The following is a 14,599-nucleotide window of genomic DNA, read 5'->3' on the forward strand; positions in this document are numbered from 1 at the left end:
GTACCAGCATGGGAGACTGGCTTGGAATGCCAAGTTCTGGTGACCTTTTTGAACCTGAAAATTGTGTTAGTTTCTATATGAGATAGTAGAAGAAGGTTCAAATTGAACAACTGCTGTCAATGGCCATTCTAAGCTGAATGTGTGTGCTCTTGTCACATCGCAGCAGCGATGCAGCTTAAGGCTTGGCAAGTACCAGCATGGGAGACTGGCTGGGAATCCCAAGTTCCGTTGACCTTTTTGAACCTGAAAAATGTGTTAGTTTCTCTATGAGATAGTAAAAGAAGGTTCAAATTGAACAGCTGCTGTCAACGGCCATTCTAAGCTGAATGTGCGTGCTCTTGTCAGATCGCAGCAGTGATGCAGCTTAAGGCTTGGCAAGTACCAGCATGGGAGACTGGCTGGGAATCCCAAGTTCCGTTGACCTTTTTGAACCTGAAAATTGTGTTAGTTTCTCTATGAGATAGCAAAAGAAGGTTCAAATTGAACAGCTGCTGTCAACGGCCATTCTAAGCTGAATGTGCCTGCTCTTGTCAGATCGCAGCAGCAATGCAGCTTAAGGCTTGGCAAGTACCAGCATGGGAGACTGGCTTGGAATCCCAAGTTCTGGTGACCTTTTTGAACCTGAAAATTATGTTAGTTTCTATATGAGATAGTAGAAGAAGGTTCAAATTGAACAACTGCTGTCAACGGCCATTCTAAGCTGAATGTGTGTGCTCTTGTCAGATCGCAGCAGCAATGCAGCTTAAGGCTTGGCAAGTACCAGCATGGGAGACTGGCTTGGAATCCCAAGTTCTGCTGACCTTTTTGAACCTGAAAATTGTGTTAGTTTCTATATGAGATAGTAGAAGAAGGTTCAAATTGAACAACTGCTGTCAACGGCCATTCTAAGCTGAATGTGTGTGCTCTTGTCAGATCGCAGCAGCGATGCAGCTTAAGGCTTGGCAAGTACCAGCATGGGAGACTGGCTGGGAATCCCAAGTTCCGTTGACCTTTTTGAACCTGAAAATTGAGTTATTTTCTCTATGAGATAGTAAAAGAAGGTTCAAATTGAACAGCTGCTGTCAACGGCCATTCTAAGCTGAATGTGCCTGCTCTTGTCAGATCGCAGCAGCAATGCAGCTTAAGGCTTGGCAAGTACCAGCATGGGAGACTGGCTTGGAATCCCAAGTTCTGGTGACCTTTTTGAACCTGAAAATTGTGTTAGTTTCTATATGAGATAGTAGAAGAAGGTTCAAATTGAACAACTGCTGTCAATGGCCATTCTAAGCTGAATGTGTTTGCTCTTGTCAGATCGCAGCAGCGATGCAGCTTAAGGCTTGGCAAGTACCAGCATGGGAGACTGGCTGGGAATCCCAAGTTCCGTTGACCTTTTTGAACCTGAAAATTGTGTTAGTTTCTCTATGAGATAGCAAAAGAAGGTTCAAATTGAACAGCTGCTGTCAACGGCCATTCTAAGCTGAATGTGCCTGCTCTCGTCAGATCGCAGCAGCAAAGCAGCGTAAGGCTTGGCAAGTACCAGCATGGGAGACTGGCTGGGAATTCCAAGTTCCGTTGACCTTTTTGAACCTGAAAATGTGTTAGTTTCTCTATGAGATAGTAAAAGAAGGTTCAAATTGAACAGCTGCTGTCAACGGCCATTCTAAGCTGAATGTGCCTGCTCTCGTCAGATCGCAGCAGCAATGCAGCGTAAGGCTTGGCAAGTACCAGCATGGGAGACTGGCTGGGAATTCCAAGTTCCGTTGACGTTTTTGAACCTGAAAATGTGTTAGTTTCTCTATGAGATAGTAAAAGAAGGTTCAAATTGAACAGCTGCTGTCAACGGCCATTCTAAGCTGAATGTGCCTGCTCTTGTCAGATCGCAGCAGCAATGCAGCTTAAGGCTTGGCAAGTACCAGCATGGGAGACTGGCTGGGAATTCCAAGTTCCGTTGACCTTTTTGAACCTGAAAATGTGTTAGTTTCTCTATGAGATAGTAAAAGAAGGTTCAAATTGAACAGCTGCTGTCAACGGCCATTCTAAGCTGAATGTGCCTGCTCTCGTCAGATCGCAGCAGCAATGCAGCGTAAGGCTTGGCAAGTACCAGCATGGGAGACTGGCTGGGAATTCCAAGTTCCGTTGACCTTTTTGAACCTGAAAATGTGTTAGTTTCTCTATGAGATAGTAAAAGAAGGTTCAAATTGAACAGCTGCTGTCAACGGCCATTCTAAGCTGAATGTGCCTGCCCTCGTCAGATCGCAGCAGCAATGCAGCGTAAGGCTTGGCAAGTACCAGCATGGGAGACTGGCTGGGAATTCCAAGTTCCGTTGACCTTTTTGAACCTGAAAATGTGTTAGTTTCTCTATGAGATAGTAAAAGAAGGTTCAAATTGAACAGCTGCTGTCAACGGCCATTCTAAGCTGAATGTGCCTGCTCTTGTCAGATCGCAGCAGCAATGCAGCTTAAGGCTTGGCAAGTACCAGCATGGGAGACTGGCTTGGAATCCCAAGTTCTGGTGACCTTTTTGAACCTGAAAATTGTGTTAGTTTCTCTATGAGATAGCAAAAGAAGGTTCAAATTGAACAGCTGCTGTCAACGGCCATTCTAAGCTGAATGTGCCTGCTCTTGTCAGATCGCAGCAGCAATGCAGCTTAAGGCTTGGCAAGTACCAGCATGGGAGACTGGCTGGGAATCCCAAGTTCTGTTGACCTTTTTGAACCTGAAAATTGTGTTAGTTTCTCTATGAGATAGTAAAAGAAGGTTCAAATTGAACAGCTGCTGTCAACGGCCATTCTAAGCTGAATGTGCCTGCTCTTGTCAGATCGCAGCAGCAATGCAGCTTAAGGCTTGGCAAGTACCAGCATGGGAGACTGGTTTGGAATCCCAAGTTCTGGTGACCTTTTTGAACCTGAAAATTGTGTTAGTTTCTATATGAGATAGTAGAAGAAGGTTCAAATTGAACAACTGCTGTCAACGGCCATTCTAAGCTGAATGTGTGTGCTCTTGTCAGATCGCAGCAGCGATGCAGCTTAAGGCTTGGCAAGTACCAGCATGGGAGACTGGCTGGGATTCCCAAGTTCTGTTGACCTTTTTGAACCTGAAAATTGTGTTAGTTTCTCTATGAGATAGTAAAAGAAGGTTCAAATTGAACAGCTGCTGTCAACGGCAATTCTAAGCTGAATGTGCCTGCTCTCGTCAGTTCGCAGCAGCAATGCAGCTTAAGGCTTGGCAAGTACCAGCATGGGAGACTGGCTGGGAATCCCAAGTTCCGTTGACCTTTTTGAACCTGAAAATTGTGTTAGTTTCTCTATGAGATAGCAAAAGAAGGTTCAAATTGAACAGCTGCTGTCAACGGCCATTCTAAGCTGAATGTGCCTGCTCTCGTCAGATCGCAGCAGCAATGCAGCTTAAGGCTTGGCAAGTACCAGCATGGGAGACTGGCTGGGAATCCCAAGTTCTGTTGACTTTTTTTAACCTGAAAATTGTGTTAGTTTCTCTATGAGATAGTGAAAGAAGGTTCAAATTGAACAGCTCCTGTCAACGGCCATTCTAAGCTGAATGTGCCTGCTCTCGTCAGATCGCAGCAGCAATGCAGCTTAAGGCTTGGCAAGTACCAGCATGGGAGACTGGCTGGGAATTCCAAGTTCCGTTGACCTTTTTGAACCTGAAAATGTGTTAGTTTCTCTATGAGATAGTAAAAGAAGGTTCAAATTGAACAGCTGCTGTCAACGGCCATTCTAAGCTGAATGTGCCTGCTCTCATCAGATCGCAGCAGCAATGCAGCTTAAGGCTTGGCAAGTACCAGCATGGGAGACTGGCTGGGAATCCCAAGTTCTGTTGACCTTTTTGAACCTGAAAATTGTGATAGTTTCTCTATGAGATAGTAAAAGAAGGTTCAAATTGAACAGCTGCTGTCAACGGCCATTCTAAGCTGAATGTGCGTGCTCTTGTCAGATCGCAGCAGCAATGCAGCTTAAGGCTTGGCAAGTACCAGCATGGGAGACTGGCTTGGAATCCCAAGTTCTGGTGACCTTTTTGAACCTGAAAATTGTGTTAGTTTCTATATGAGATAGTAGAAGAAGGTTCAAATTGAACAACTGCTGTCAACGGCCATTCTAAGCTGAATGTGTGTGCTCTTGTCAGATCGCAGCAGCGATGCAGCTTAAGGCTTGGCAAGTACCAGCATGGGAGACTGGCTGGGAATCCCAAGTTCTGTTGACCTTTTTGAACCTGAAAATTGTGTTAGTTTCTCTATGAGATAGTAAAAGAAGGTTCAAATTGAACAGCTGCTGTCAACGGCAAATTTAAGCTGAATGTGCCTGCTCTCGTCAGATCGCAGCAGCAATGCAGCTTAAGGCTTGGCAAGTACCAGCATGGGAGACTGGCTGGGAATCCCAAGTTCCGTTGACCTTTTTGAACCTGAAAATTGTGTTAGTTTCTCTATGAGATAGCAAAAGAAGGTTCAAATTGAACAGCTGCTGTCAACGGCCATTCTAAGCTGAATGTGCCTGCTCTCGTCAGATCGCAGCAGCAATGCAGCTTAAGGCTTGGCAAGTACCAGCATGGGAGACTGGCTGGGAATCCCAAGTTCTGTTAACCTTTTTTAAACTGAAAATTGTGTTAGTTTCTCTATGAGATAGTAAAAGTAGGTTCAAATTGAACAGCTGCTGTCAACGGCCATTCTAAGCTGAATGTGCCTGCTCTCGTCAGATCGCAGCAGCAATGCAGCTTAAGGCTTGGCAAGTACCAGCATGGGAGACTGGCTGGGAATTCCAAGTTCCGTTGACCTTTTTGAACCTGAAAATGTGTTAGTTTCTCTATGAGATAGTAAAAGAAGGTTCAAATTGAACAGCTGCTGTCAACGGCCATTCTAAGCTGAATGTGCCTGCTCTCATCAGATTGCAGCAGCAATGCAGCTTAAGGCTTGGCAAGTACCAGCATGGGAGACTGGCTGGGAATCCCAAGTTCCGTTGACCTTTTTGAACCTGAAAATTGTGTTAGTTTCTCTATAAGATAGCAAAAGAAGGTTCAAATTGAACAGCTGCTGTCAACGGCCATTCTAAGCTGAATGTGCCTGCTCTCGTCAGATCGCAGCAGCAATGCAGCTTAAGGCTTGGCAAGTACCAGCATGGGAGACTGGCTGGGAATCCCAAGTTCCGTTGACCTTTTTGAACCTGAAAATTGTGTTAGTTTCTCTATGAGATAGCAAAAGAAGGTTCAAATTGAACAGCTGCTGTCAACGGCCATTCTAAGCTGAATGTGCCTGCTCTTGTCAGATCGCAGCAGCAATGCAGCTTAAGGCTTGGCAAGTACCAGCATGGGAGACTGGCTGGGAATCCCAAGTTCTGTTGACCTTTTTGAACCTGAAAATTGTGTTAGTTTCTCTATGAGATAGTAAAAGAAGGTTCAAATTGAACAGCTGCTGTCAACGGCCATTCTAAGCTGAATGTGCCTGCTCTTGTCAGATCGCAGCAGCAATGCAGCTTAAGGCTTGGCAAGTACCAGCATGGGAGACTGGCTGGGAATCCCAAGTTCTGGTGACCTTTTTGAACCTGAAAATTGTGTTAGTTTCTATATGAGATAGTAGAAGAAGGTTCAAATTGAACAACTGCTGTCAACGGCCATTCTAAGCTGAATGTGTGTGCTCTTGTCAGATCGCAGCAGCGATGCAGCTTAAGGCTTGGCAAGTACCAGCATGGGAGACTGGCTGGGAATCCCAAGTTCTGTTGACCTTTTTGAACCTGAAAATTGTGTTAGTTTCTCTATGAGATAGTAAAAGAAGGTTCAAATTGAACAGCTGCTGTCAACGGCAATTCTAAGCTGAATGTGCCTGCTCTCGTCAGATCGCAGCAGCAATGCAGCTTAAGGCTTGGCAAGTACTAGCATGGGAGACTGGCTGGGAATCCCAAGTTCCGTTGCCCTCTTTGAACCTGAGAATTGTGTTAGTTTCTCTATGAGATAGCAAAAGAAGGTTCAAATTGAACAGCTGCTGTCAACGGCCATTCTAAGCTGAATGTGCCTGCTCTCGTCAGATCGCAGCAGCAATGCAGCTTAAGGCTTGGCAAGTACCAGCATGGGGGACTGGCTGGGAATCCCAAGTTCTGTTGACCTTTTTTGAACCTGAAAATTGTGTTAGTTTCTCTATGAGATAGTAAAAGAAGGTTCAAATTGAACAGCTGCTGTCAACGGCAATTCTAAGCTGAATGTGCCTGCTCTCGTCAGATCGCAGCAGCAATGCAGCTTAAGGCTTGGCAAGTACCAGCATGGGAGACTGGCTGGGAATCCCAAGTTCCGTTGACCTCTTTGAACCTGAGAATTGTGTTAGTTTCTCTATGACATAGCAAAAGAAGGTTCAAATTGAACAGCTGCTGTCAACGGCCATTCTAAGCTGAATGTGCCTGCTCTCGTCAGATCGCAGCAGCAATGCAGCTTAAGGCTTGGCAAGTACCAGCATGGGAGACTGGCTGGGAATCCCAAGTTCCGTTGACCTTTTTGAACCTGAAAATTGTGTTAGTTTCTCTATGAGATAGCAAAAGAAGGTTCAAATTGAACAGCTGCTGTCAACGGCCATTCTAAGCTGAATGTGCCTGCTCTCGTCAGATCGCAGCAGCAATGCAGCTTAAGGCTTGGCAAGTACCAGCATGGGAGACTGGCTGGGAATCCCAAGTTCTGTTGACCTTTTTGAACCTGAAAATTGTGTTAGTTTCTCTATGAGATAGTAAAAGAAGGTTCAAATTGAACAGCTGCTGTCAACGGCCATTCTAAGCTAAATGTGCCTGCTCTCGTCAGATCGCAGCAGCAATGCAGCTTAAGGCTTGGCAAGTACCAGCATGGGAGACTGGCTGGGAATCCCAAGTTCCGTTGACCTTTTTGAACCTGAAAATTGTGTTAGTTTCTCTTTGAGATAGCAAAAGAAGGTTCAAATTGAACAGCTGCTGTCAACGGCCATTCTAAGCTGAATGTGCCTGCTCTTGTCAGATCGCAGCAGCAATGCAGCTTAAGGCTTGGCAAGTACCAGCATGGGAGACTGGCTGGGAATCCCAAGTTCTGTTGACCTTTTTTAACCTGAAAATTGTGTTAGTTTCTCTATGAGATAGTGAAAGAAGGTTCAAATTGAACAGCTGCTGTCAACGGCCATTCTAAGCTGAATGTGCCTGCTCTCGTCAGATCGCAGCAGCAATGCAGCTTAAGGCTTGGCAATTACCAGCATGGGAGACTGGCTGGGAATTCCAAGTTCCGTTGACCTTTTTGAACCTGAAAATGTGTTAGTTTCTCTATGAGATAGTAAAAGAAGGTTCAAATTGAACAGCTGCTGTCAACGGCCATTCTAAGCTGAATGTACCTGCTCTCATCAGATCGCAGCAGCAATGCAGCTTAAGGCTTGGCAAGTACCAGCATGGGAGACTGGCTGGGAATCCCAAGTTCTGTTGACCTTTTTGAACCTGAAAATTGTGTTAGTTTCTCTATGAGATAGTAAAAGAAGGTTCAAATTGAACAGCTGCTGTCAACGGCCATTCTAAGCTGAATGTGCCTGCTCTTGTCAGATCGCAGCAGCAATGCAGCTTAAGGCTTGGCAAGTACCAGCATGGGAGACTGGCTTGGAATCCCAAGTTCTGGTGACCTTTTTGAACCTGAAAATTGTGTTAGTTTCTATATGAGATAGTAGAAGAAGGTTCAAATTGAACAACTGCTGTCAACGGCCATTCTAAGCTGAATGTGTGTGCTCTTGTCAGATCGCAGCAGCGATGCAGCTTAAGGCTTGGCAAGTACCAGCATGGGAGACTGGCTGGGAATCCCAAGTTCTGTTGACCTTTTTGAACCTGATAATTGTGTTAGTTTCTCTATGAGATAGCAAAAGAAGGTTCAAATTGAACAGCTGCTGTCAACGGCCATTCTAAGCTGAATGTGCCTGCTCTCGTCAGATCGCAGCAGCAATGCAGCTTAAGGCTTGGCAAGTACCAGCATGGGAGACTGGCTGGGAATTTCAAGTTCCGTTGACCTTTTTGAACCTGAAAATGTGTTAGTTTCTCTATGAGATAGTAAAAGAAGGTTCAAATTGAACAGCTGCTGTCAACGGCCATTCTAAGCTGAATGTGCCTGCTCTCATCAGATCGCAGCAGCAATGCAGCTTAAGGCTTGGCAAGTACCAGCATGGGAGACTGGCTGTGAATCCCAAGTTCCGTTGACCTTTTTGAACCTGAAAATTGTGTTAGTTTCTCTATGAGATAGCAAAAGAAGGTTCAAATTGAACAGCTGCTGTCAACGGCCTTTCTAAGCTGAATGTGCCTGCTCTCGTCAGATCGCAGCAGCAATGCAGCTTAAGGCTTGGCAAGTACCAGCATGGGAGACTGGCTGGGAATCCCAAGTTCCGTTGACCTTTTTGAACCTGAAAATTGTGTTAGTTTCTCTATGAGATAGCAAAAGAAGGTTCAAATTGAACAGCTGCTCTCAACGGCCATTCTAAGCTGAATGTGCCTGCTCTTGTCGGATCGCAGCAGCAATGCAGCTTAAGGCTTGGCAAGTACCAGCATGGGAGACTGGCTGGGAATCCCAAGTTCTGTTAACCTTTTTGAACCTGAAAATTGTGTTAGTTTCTCTATGAGATAGTAAAAGAAGGTTCAAATTGAACAGCTGCTGTCAACGGCCATTCTAAGCTGAATGTGCCTGCTCTTGTCAGATCGCAGCAGCAATGCAGCTTAAGGCTTGGCAAGTACCAGCATGGGAGACTGGCTTGGAATCCCAAGTTCTGGTGACCTTTTTGAACCTGAAAATTGTGTTAGTTTCTATATGAGATAGTAGAAGAAGGTTCAAATTGAACAACTGCTGTCAACGGCCATTCTAAGCTGAATGTGTGTGCTCTTGTCAGATCGCAGCAGCGATGCAGCTTAAGGCTTGGCAAGTACCAGCATGGGAGACTGGCTTGGAATCCCAAGTTCTGTTGACCTTTTTGAACCTGAAAATTGTGTTAGTTTCTCTATGAGATAGTAAATGAAGGTTCAAATTGAACAACTGCTGTCAACGGCCATTCTAAGCTGAATGTGTGTGCTCTTGTCAGATCGCAGCAGCGATGCAGCTTAAGGCTTGGCAAGTACCAGCATGGGAGACTGGCTGGGAATCCCAAGTTCCGTTGACCTTTTTGAACCTGAAAATTGTGTTAGTTTCTCTATGAGATAGTAAAAGAAGGTTCAAATTGAACAGCTGCTGTCAACGGCCATTCTAAGCTGAATGTGCCTGCTCTCGTCAGATCGCAGCAGCAATGCAGCTTAAGCCTTGGCAAGTACCAGCATGGGAGACTGGCTGGGAATTCCAAGTTCCGTTGACCTTTTTGAACCTGAAAATGTGTTAGTTTCTCTATGAGATAGTAAAAGAAGGTTCAAATTGAACAGCTGCTGTCAACGGCCATTCTAAGCTGAATGTGCCTGCTCTCATCAGATCGCAGCAGCAATGCAGCTTAAGGCTTGGCAAGTACCAGCATGGGAGACTGGCTGGGAATCCCAAGTTCCGTTGACCTTTTTGAACCTGAAAATTGTGTTAGTTTCTCTATGAGATAGCAAAAGAAGGTTCAAATTGAACAGCTGCTGTCAACCGCCATTCTAAGCTGAATGTGCCTGCTCTCGTCAGATCGCAGCAGCAATGCAGCGTAAGGCTTAGCAAGTACCAGCATGGGAGACTGGCTGGGAATTCCAAGTTCCGTTGACCTTTTTGAACCTGAAAATGTGTTAGTTTCTCTATGAGATAGTAAAAGAAGGTTCAAATTGAACAGCTGCTGTCAACGGCCATTCTAAGCTGAATGTGCCTGCTCTCGTCAGATCGCAGCAGCAATGCAGCGTAAGGCTTGGCAAGTACCAGCATGGGAGACTGGCTGGGAATTCCAAGTTCCGTTGACCTTTTTGAACCTGAAAATGTGTTAGTTTCTCTATGAGATAGTAAAAGAAGGTTCAAATTGAACAGCTGCTCTCAACGGCCATTCTAAGCTGAATGTGCCTGCTCTCGTCAGATCGCAGCAGCAATGCAGCTTAAGGCTTGGCAAGTACCAGCATGGGAGACTGGCTGGGAATCCCAAGTTCCGTTGACCTTTTTGAACCTGAAAATTGTGTTAGTTTCTCTATGAGATAGCAAAAGAAGGTTCAAATTGAACAGCTGCTGTCAACGGCCATTCTAAGCTGAATGTGCCTGCTCTTGTCAGATCGCAGCAGCAATGCAGCTTAAGGCTTGGCAAGTACCAGCATGGGAGACTGGCTGGGAATCCCAAGTTCTGTTGACCTTTTTAAACCTGAAAATTGTGTTAGTTTCTCTATGAGATAGTGAAAGAAGGTTCAAATTGAACAGCTGCTGTCAACGGCCATTCTAAGCTGAATGTGCCTGCTCTCGTCAGATCGCAGCAGCAATGCAGCTTAAGGCTTGGCAAGTACAAGCATGGGAGACTGGCTGGGAATTCCAAGTTCCGTTGACCTTTTTGAACCTGAAAATGTGTTAGTTTCTCTATGAGATAGTAAAAGAAGGTTCAAATTGAACAGCTGCTGTCAACGGCCATTCTAAGCTGAATGTGCCTGTTCTCATCAGATCGCAGCAGCAATACAGCTTAAGGCTTGGCAAGTACCAGCATGGGAGACTGGCTGGGAATCCCAAGTTCTGTTGACCTTTTTGAACCTGAAAATTGTGTTAGTTTCTCTATGAGATAGTAAAAGAAGGTTCAAATTGAACAGCTGCTGTCAACGGCCATTCTAAGCTGAATGTGCCTGCTCTTGTCAGATCGCAGCACCAATGCAGCTTAAGGCTTGGCAAGTACCAGCATGGGAGACTGGCTTGGAATCCCAAGTTCTGGTGACCTTTTTGAACCTGAAAATTGTGTTAGTTTCTATATGAGATAGTAGAAGAAGGTTCAAATTGAACAACTGCTGTCAACGGCCATTCTAAGCTGAATGTGTGTGCTCTTGTCAGATCGCAGCAGCGATGCAGCTTAAGGCTTGGCAAGTACCAGCATGGGAGACTGGCTGGGAATCCCAAGTTCTGTTGACCTTTTTGAACCTGAAAATTGTGTCAGTTTCTCTATGAGATAGTAAAAGAAGGTTCAAATTGAACAGCTGCTGTCAACGGCCTTTCTAAGCTGAATGTGCCTGCTCTCGTCAGATCGCAGCAGCAATGCAGCTTAAGGCTTGGCAAGTACCAGCATGGGAGACTGGCTGGGAATCCCAAGTTCCGTTGACCTTTTTGAACCTGAAAATGTGTTAGTTTCTCTATGAGATAGTAAAAGAAGGTTCAAATTGAACAGCTGCTGTCAACGGCCATTCTAAGCTGAATGTGCCTGCTCTCATCAGATCGCAGCAACAATGCAGCTTAAGGCTTGGCAAATACCAGCATGGGAGACTGGCTGGGAATCCCAAGTTCCGTTGACCTTTTTGAACCTGAAAATTGTGTTAGTTTCTCTTTGAGATAGCAAAAGAAGGTTCAAATTGAACAGCTGCTGTCAACGGCCATTCTAAGCTGAATGTGCCTGCTCTTGTCAGATCGCAGCAGCAATGCAGCTTAAGGCTTGGCAAGTACCAGCATGGGGGACTGGCTGGGAATCCCAAGTTCTGTTGACCTTTTTTAACCTGAAAATTGTGTTAGTTTCTCTATGAGATAGTGAAAGAAGGTTCAAATTGAACAGCTGCTGTCAACGGCCATTCTAAGCTGAATGTGCCTGCTCTCGTCAGATCGCAGCAGCAATGCAGCTTAAGGCTTGGCAAGTACAAGCATGGGAGACTGGCTGGGAATTCCAAGTTCCGTTGACCTTTTTGAACCTGAAAATGTGTTAGTTTCTCTATGAGATTGTAAAAGAAGGTTCAAATTGAACAGCTGCTGTCAACGGCCATTCTAAGCTGAATGTGCCTGCTCTCATCAGATCGCAGCAGCAATGCAGCTTAAGGCTTGGCAAGTACCAGCATGGGAGACTGGCTGGGAATCCCAAGTTCTGTTGACCTTTTTGAACCTGAAAATGTGTTAGTTTCTCTATGAGATAGTAAAAGAAGGTTCAAATTGAACAGCTGCTGTCAACGGCCATTCTAAGCTGAATGTGCCTGCTCTCATCAGATCGCAGCAGCAATGCAGCTTAAGGCTTGGCAAGTACCAGCATGGGAGACTGGCTGGGAATCCCAAGTTCCGTTGACCTTTTTGAACCTGAAAATTGTGTTAGTTTCTCTATAAGATAGCAAAAGAAGGTTCAAATTGAACAGCTGCTGTCAACGGCCATTCTAAGCTGAATGTGCCTGCTCTTGTCAGATCGCAGCAGCAATGCAGCTTAAGGCTTGGCAAGTACCAGCATGGGAGACTGGCTGGGAATCCCAAGTTCTGTTGACCTTTTTGAACCTGAAAATTGTGTTAGTTTCTCTATGAGATAGTAAAAGAAGGTTCAAATTGAACAGCTGCTGTCAACGGCCATTCTAAGCTGAATGTGCCTGCTCTTGTCAGATCGCAGCAGCAATGCAGCTTAAGGCTTGGCAAGTACCAGCATGGGAGACTGGCTGGGAATCCCAAGTTCTGGTGACCTTTTTGAACCTGAAAATTGTGTTAGTTTCTATATGAGATAGTAGAAGAAGGTTCAAATTGAACAGCTGCTGTCAACGGCAATTCTAAGCTAAATGTGCCTGCTCTCGTCAGATCGCAGCAGCAATGCAGCTTAAGGCTTGGCAAGTACCAGCATGGGAGACTGGCTGGGAATCCCAAGTTCCGTTGACCTTTTTGAACCTGAAAATTGTGTTAGTTTCTATATGAGATAGTAGAAGAAGGTTCAAATTGAACAGCTGCTGTCAACGGCAATTCTAAGCTAAATGTGCCTGCTCTCGTCAGATCGCAGCAGCAATGCAGCTTAAGGCTTGGCAAGTACCAGCATGGGAGACTGGCTGGGAATCCCAAGTTCCGTTGACCTTTTTGAACCTGAAAATTGTGTTAGTTTCTCTTTGAGATAGCAAAAGAAGGTTCAAATTGAACAGCTGCTGTCAACGGCCATTCTAAGCTGAATGTGCCTGCTCTTGTCAGATCGCAGCAGCAATGCAGCTTAAGGCTTGGCAAGTACCAGCATGGGAGACTAGCTGGGAATCCCAAGTTCTGTTGACCTTTTTTAACCTGAAAATTGTGTTAGTTTCTCTATGAGATAGTGAAAGAAGGTTCAAATTGAACAGCTGCTGTCAACGGCCATTCTAAGCTGAATGTGCCTGCTCTCGTCAGATCGCAGCAGCAATGCAGCTTAAGGCTTGGCAAGTACAAGCATGGGATACTGGCTGGGAATTCCAAGTTCCTTTGACCTTTTTGAACCTGAAAATGTGTTAGTTTCTCTATGAGATAGTAAAAGAAGGTTCAAATTGAACAGCTGCTGTCAACGGCCATTCTAAGCTGAATGTGCCTGCTCTCATCAGATCGCAGCAGCAATGCAGCTTAAGGCTTGGCAAGTACCAGCATGGGAGACTGGCTGGGAATCCCAAGTTCTGTTGACCTTTTTGAACCTGAAAATTGTGTTAGTTTCTCTATGAGATAGTAAAAGAAGGTTCAAATTGAACAGCTGCTGTCAACGGCCATTCTAAGCTGAATGTGCCTGCTCTTGTCAGATCGCAGCAGCAATGCAGCTTAAGGCTTGGCAAGTACCAGCATGGGAGACTGGCTTGGAATCCCAAGTTCTGGTGACCTTTTTGAACCTGAAAATTGTGTTAGTTTCTATATGAGATAGTAGAAGAAGGTTCAAATTGAACAACTGCTGTCAACGGCCATTCTAAGCTGAATGTGTGTGCTCTTGTCAGATCGCAGCAGCGATGCAGCTTAAGGCTTGGCAAGTACCAGCATGGGAGACTGGCTGGGAATCCCAAGTTCTGTTGACCTTTTTGAACCTGAAAATTGTGTTAGTTTCTCTATGAGATAGCAAAAGAAGGTTCAAATTGAACAGCTGCTGTCAACGGCCATTCTAAGCTGAATGTGCCTGCTCTCGTCAGATCGCAGCAGCAATGCAGCTTAAGGCTTGGCAAGTACCAGCATGGGAGACTGGCTGGGAATCCCAAGTTCTGTTGACCTTTTTGAACCTGAAAATTGTGTTAGTTTCTCTATGAGATAGCAAAAGAAGGTTCAAATTGAACAGCTGCTGTCAACGGCCATTCTAAGCTGAATGTGCCTGCTCTCGTCAGATCGCAGCAGCAATGCAGCTTAAGGCTTGGCAAGTACCAGCATGGGAGACTGGCTGGGAATCCCAAGTTCTGTTGACCTTTTTGAACCTGAAAATTGTGTTAGTTTCTCTATGAGATAGTAAAAGAAGGTTCAAATTGAACAGCTGCTGTCAACGGCCATTCTAAGCTGAATGTGCCTGCTCTCGTCAGATCGCAGCAGCAATGCAGCTTAAGGCTTGGCAAGTACCAGCATGGGAGACTGGCTGGGAATCCCAAGTTCCGTTGACCTTTTTGAACCTGAAAATTGTGTTAGTTTCTCTTTGAGATAGCAAAAGAAGGTTCAAATTGAACAGCTGCTGTCAATGGCCATTCTAAGCTGAATGTGCCTGCTCTTGTCAGATCGCAGCAGCAATGCAGCTTAAGGCTTGGCAAGTACCAGCATGGGAGACTGGCTGGGAATCCCAAGTTCTGTTGACCTTTTTTAACCTGAAAAT

General features: G+C 45.3%; 51 pseudogenes; all 51 read left to right on the forward strand.

Annotated features, from left to right (window-relative positions):
• Positions 1 to 304: 304 nt before the first annotated feature.
• Positions 305 to 423, forward strand: LOC140094535 (5S ribosomal RNA; annotated as a pseudogene).
• Positions 424 to 1,438: 1,015 nt separating this feature from the next.
• On the forward strand, positions 1,439 to 1,557 carry LOC140091729 (5S ribosomal RNA; annotated as a pseudogene).
• Positions 1,558 to 1,626: 69 nt separating this feature from the next.
• On the forward strand, positions 1,627 to 1,745 carry LOC140093363 (5S ribosomal RNA; annotated as a pseudogene).
• Positions 1,746 to 1,814: 69 nt separating this feature from the next.
• LOC140086723 (5S ribosomal RNA) lies at positions 1,815 to 1,933 on the forward strand (annotated as a pseudogene).
• Positions 1,934 to 2,002: 69 nt separating this feature from the next.
• Positions 2,003 to 2,121, forward strand: LOC140087567 (5S ribosomal RNA; annotated as a pseudogene).
• Positions 2,122 to 2,190: 69 nt separating this feature from the next.
• LOC140096412 (5S ribosomal RNA) lies at positions 2,191 to 2,309 on the forward strand (annotated as a pseudogene).
• A 258-nt stretch (positions 2,310 to 2,567) lies between these two features.
• LOC140090910 (5S ribosomal RNA) lies at positions 2,568 to 2,686 on the forward strand (annotated as a pseudogene).
• Positions 2,687 to 3,134: 448 nt separating this feature from the next.
• On the forward strand, positions 3,135 to 3,253 carry LOC140093820 (5S ribosomal RNA; annotated as a pseudogene).
• Positions 3,254 to 3,323: 70 nt separating this feature from the next.
• LOC140082098 (5S ribosomal RNA) lies at positions 3,324 to 3,442 on the forward strand (annotated as a pseudogene).
• A 70-nt stretch (positions 3,443 to 3,512) lies between these two features.
• LOC140081577 (5S ribosomal RNA) lies at positions 3,513 to 3,631 on the forward strand (annotated as a pseudogene).
• A 69-nt stretch (positions 3,632 to 3,700) lies between these two features.
• Positions 3,701 to 3,819, forward strand: LOC140079622 (5S ribosomal RNA; annotated as a pseudogene).
• Positions 3,820 to 4,267: 448 nt separating this feature from the next.
• LOC140096683 (5S ribosomal RNA) lies at positions 4,268 to 4,386 on the forward strand (annotated as a pseudogene).
• Positions 4,387 to 4,456: 70 nt separating this feature from the next.
• On the forward strand, positions 4,457 to 4,575 carry LOC140089387 (5S ribosomal RNA; annotated as a pseudogene).
• A 70-nt stretch (positions 4,576 to 4,645) lies between these two features.
• Positions 4,646 to 4,764, forward strand: LOC140081588 (5S ribosomal RNA; annotated as a pseudogene).
• A 69-nt stretch (positions 4,765 to 4,833) lies between these two features.
• LOC140084072 (5S ribosomal RNA) lies at positions 4,834 to 4,952 on the forward strand (annotated as a pseudogene).
• Positions 4,953 to 5,022: 70 nt separating this feature from the next.
• On the forward strand, positions 5,023 to 5,141 carry LOC140088861 (5S ribosomal RNA; annotated as a pseudogene).
• Positions 5,142 to 5,211: 70 nt separating this feature from the next.
• Positions 5,212 to 5,330, forward strand: LOC140090912 (5S ribosomal RNA; annotated as a pseudogene).
• Positions 5,331 to 5,778: 448 nt separating this feature from the next.
• On the forward strand, positions 5,779 to 5,897 carry LOC140089173 (5S ribosomal RNA; annotated as a pseudogene).
• Positions 5,898 to 5,967: 70 nt separating this feature from the next.
• Positions 5,968 to 6,086, forward strand: LOC140082053 (5S ribosomal RNA; annotated as a pseudogene).
• Positions 6,087 to 6,157: 71 nt separating this feature from the next.
• On the forward strand, positions 6,158 to 6,276 carry LOC140083840 (5S ribosomal RNA; annotated as a pseudogene).
• A 70-nt stretch (positions 6,277 to 6,346) lies between these two features.
• LOC140088873 (5S ribosomal RNA) lies at positions 6,347 to 6,465 on the forward strand (annotated as a pseudogene).
• Positions 6,466 to 6,535: 70 nt separating this feature from the next.
• On the forward strand, positions 6,536 to 6,654 carry LOC140078865 (5S ribosomal RNA; annotated as a pseudogene).
• A 70-nt stretch (positions 6,655 to 6,724) lies between these two features.
• LOC140087466 (5S ribosomal RNA) lies at positions 6,725 to 6,843 on the forward strand (annotated as a pseudogene).
• Positions 6,844 to 6,913: 70 nt separating this feature from the next.
• LOC140090914 (5S ribosomal RNA) lies at positions 6,914 to 7,032 on the forward strand (annotated as a pseudogene).
• A 70-nt stretch (positions 7,033 to 7,102) lies between these two features.
• On the forward strand, positions 7,103 to 7,221 carry LOC140089185 (5S ribosomal RNA; annotated as a pseudogene).
• A 69-nt stretch (positions 7,222 to 7,290) lies between these two features.
• Positions 7,291 to 7,409, forward strand: LOC140078978 (5S ribosomal RNA; annotated as a pseudogene).
• A 448-nt stretch (positions 7,410 to 7,857) lies between these two features.
• LOC140082014 (5S ribosomal RNA) lies at positions 7,858 to 7,976 on the forward strand (annotated as a pseudogene).
• A 69-nt stretch (positions 7,977 to 8,045) lies between these two features.
• Positions 8,046 to 8,164, forward strand: LOC140083453 (5S ribosomal RNA; annotated as a pseudogene).
• Positions 8,165 to 8,234: 70 nt separating this feature from the next.
• On the forward strand, positions 8,235 to 8,353 carry LOC140085413 (5S ribosomal RNA; annotated as a pseudogene).
• An 826-nt stretch (positions 8,354 to 9,179) lies between these two features.
• On the forward strand, positions 9,180 to 9,298 carry LOC140089260 (5S ribosomal RNA; annotated as a pseudogene).
• A 69-nt stretch (positions 9,299 to 9,367) lies between these two features.
• LOC140093821 (5S ribosomal RNA) lies at positions 9,368 to 9,486 on the forward strand (annotated as a pseudogene).
• A 258-nt stretch (positions 9,487 to 9,744) lies between these two features.
• LOC140087568 (5S ribosomal RNA) lies at positions 9,745 to 9,863 on the forward strand (annotated as a pseudogene).
• Positions 9,864 to 9,932: 69 nt separating this feature from the next.
• LOC140088341 (5S ribosomal RNA) lies at positions 9,933 to 10,051 on the forward strand (annotated as a pseudogene).
• Positions 10,052 to 10,121: 70 nt separating this feature from the next.
• Positions 10,122 to 10,240, forward strand: LOC140090915 (5S ribosomal RNA; annotated as a pseudogene).
• Positions 10,241 to 10,310: 70 nt separating this feature from the next.
• LOC140084926 (5S ribosomal RNA) lies at positions 10,311 to 10,429 on the forward strand (annotated as a pseudogene).
• Positions 10,430 to 10,498: 69 nt separating this feature from the next.
• LOC140085220 (5S ribosomal RNA) lies at positions 10,499 to 10,617 on the forward strand (annotated as a pseudogene).
• A 448-nt stretch (positions 10,618 to 11,065) lies between these two features.
• Positions 11,066 to 11,184, forward strand: LOC140085414 (5S ribosomal RNA; annotated as a pseudogene).
• Positions 11,185 to 11,253: 69 nt separating this feature from the next.
• Positions 11,254 to 11,372, forward strand: LOC140084698 (5S ribosomal RNA; annotated as a pseudogene).
• Positions 11,373 to 11,442: 70 nt separating this feature from the next.
• Positions 11,443 to 11,561, forward strand: LOC140091989 (5S ribosomal RNA; annotated as a pseudogene).
• A 70-nt stretch (positions 11,562 to 11,631) lies between these two features.
• Positions 11,632 to 11,750, forward strand: LOC140084927 (5S ribosomal RNA; annotated as a pseudogene).
• A 69-nt stretch (positions 11,751 to 11,819) lies between these two features.
• LOC140079634 (5S ribosomal RNA) lies at positions 11,820 to 11,938 on the forward strand (annotated as a pseudogene).
• Positions 11,939 to 12,007: 69 nt separating this feature from the next.
• Positions 12,008 to 12,126, forward strand: LOC140093944 (5S ribosomal RNA; annotated as a pseudogene).
• Positions 12,127 to 12,196: 70 nt separating this feature from the next.
• On the forward strand, positions 12,197 to 12,315 carry LOC140090916 (5S ribosomal RNA; annotated as a pseudogene).
• A 259-nt stretch (positions 12,316 to 12,574) lies between these two features.
• LOC140093836 (5S ribosomal RNA) lies at positions 12,575 to 12,693 on the forward strand (annotated as a pseudogene).
• A 70-nt stretch (positions 12,694 to 12,763) lies between these two features.
• Positions 12,764 to 12,882, forward strand: LOC140093837 (5S ribosomal RNA; annotated as a pseudogene).
• Positions 12,883 to 12,952: 70 nt separating this feature from the next.
• Positions 12,953 to 13,071, forward strand: LOC140089935 (5S ribosomal RNA; annotated as a pseudogene).
• A 258-nt stretch (positions 13,072 to 13,329) lies between these two features.
• On the forward strand, positions 13,330 to 13,448 carry LOC140079645 (5S ribosomal RNA; annotated as a pseudogene).
• Positions 13,449 to 13,896: 448 nt separating this feature from the next.
• On the forward strand, positions 13,897 to 14,015 carry LOC140078866 (5S ribosomal RNA; annotated as a pseudogene).
• A 70-nt stretch (positions 14,016 to 14,085) lies between these two features.
• Positions 14,086 to 14,204, forward strand: LOC140078867 (5S ribosomal RNA; annotated as a pseudogene).
• A 70-nt stretch (positions 14,205 to 14,274) lies between these two features.
• Positions 14,275 to 14,393, forward strand: LOC140088885 (5S ribosomal RNA; annotated as a pseudogene).
• Positions 14,394 to 14,463: 70 nt separating this feature from the next.
• LOC140094396 (5S ribosomal RNA) lies at positions 14,464 to 14,582 on the forward strand (annotated as a pseudogene).
• Positions 14,583 to 14,599: the final 17 nt, after the last annotated feature.

This window comes from Engystomops pustulosus, chromosome 9, assembly GCF_040894005.1.
Source record: "Engystomops pustulosus chromosome 9, aEngPut4.maternal, whole genome shotgun sequence".
In the NCBI taxonomy this organism is placed as follows: domain Eukaryota; kingdom Metazoa; phylum Chordata; class Amphibia; order Anura; family Leptodactylidae; genus Engystomops; species Engystomops pustulosus.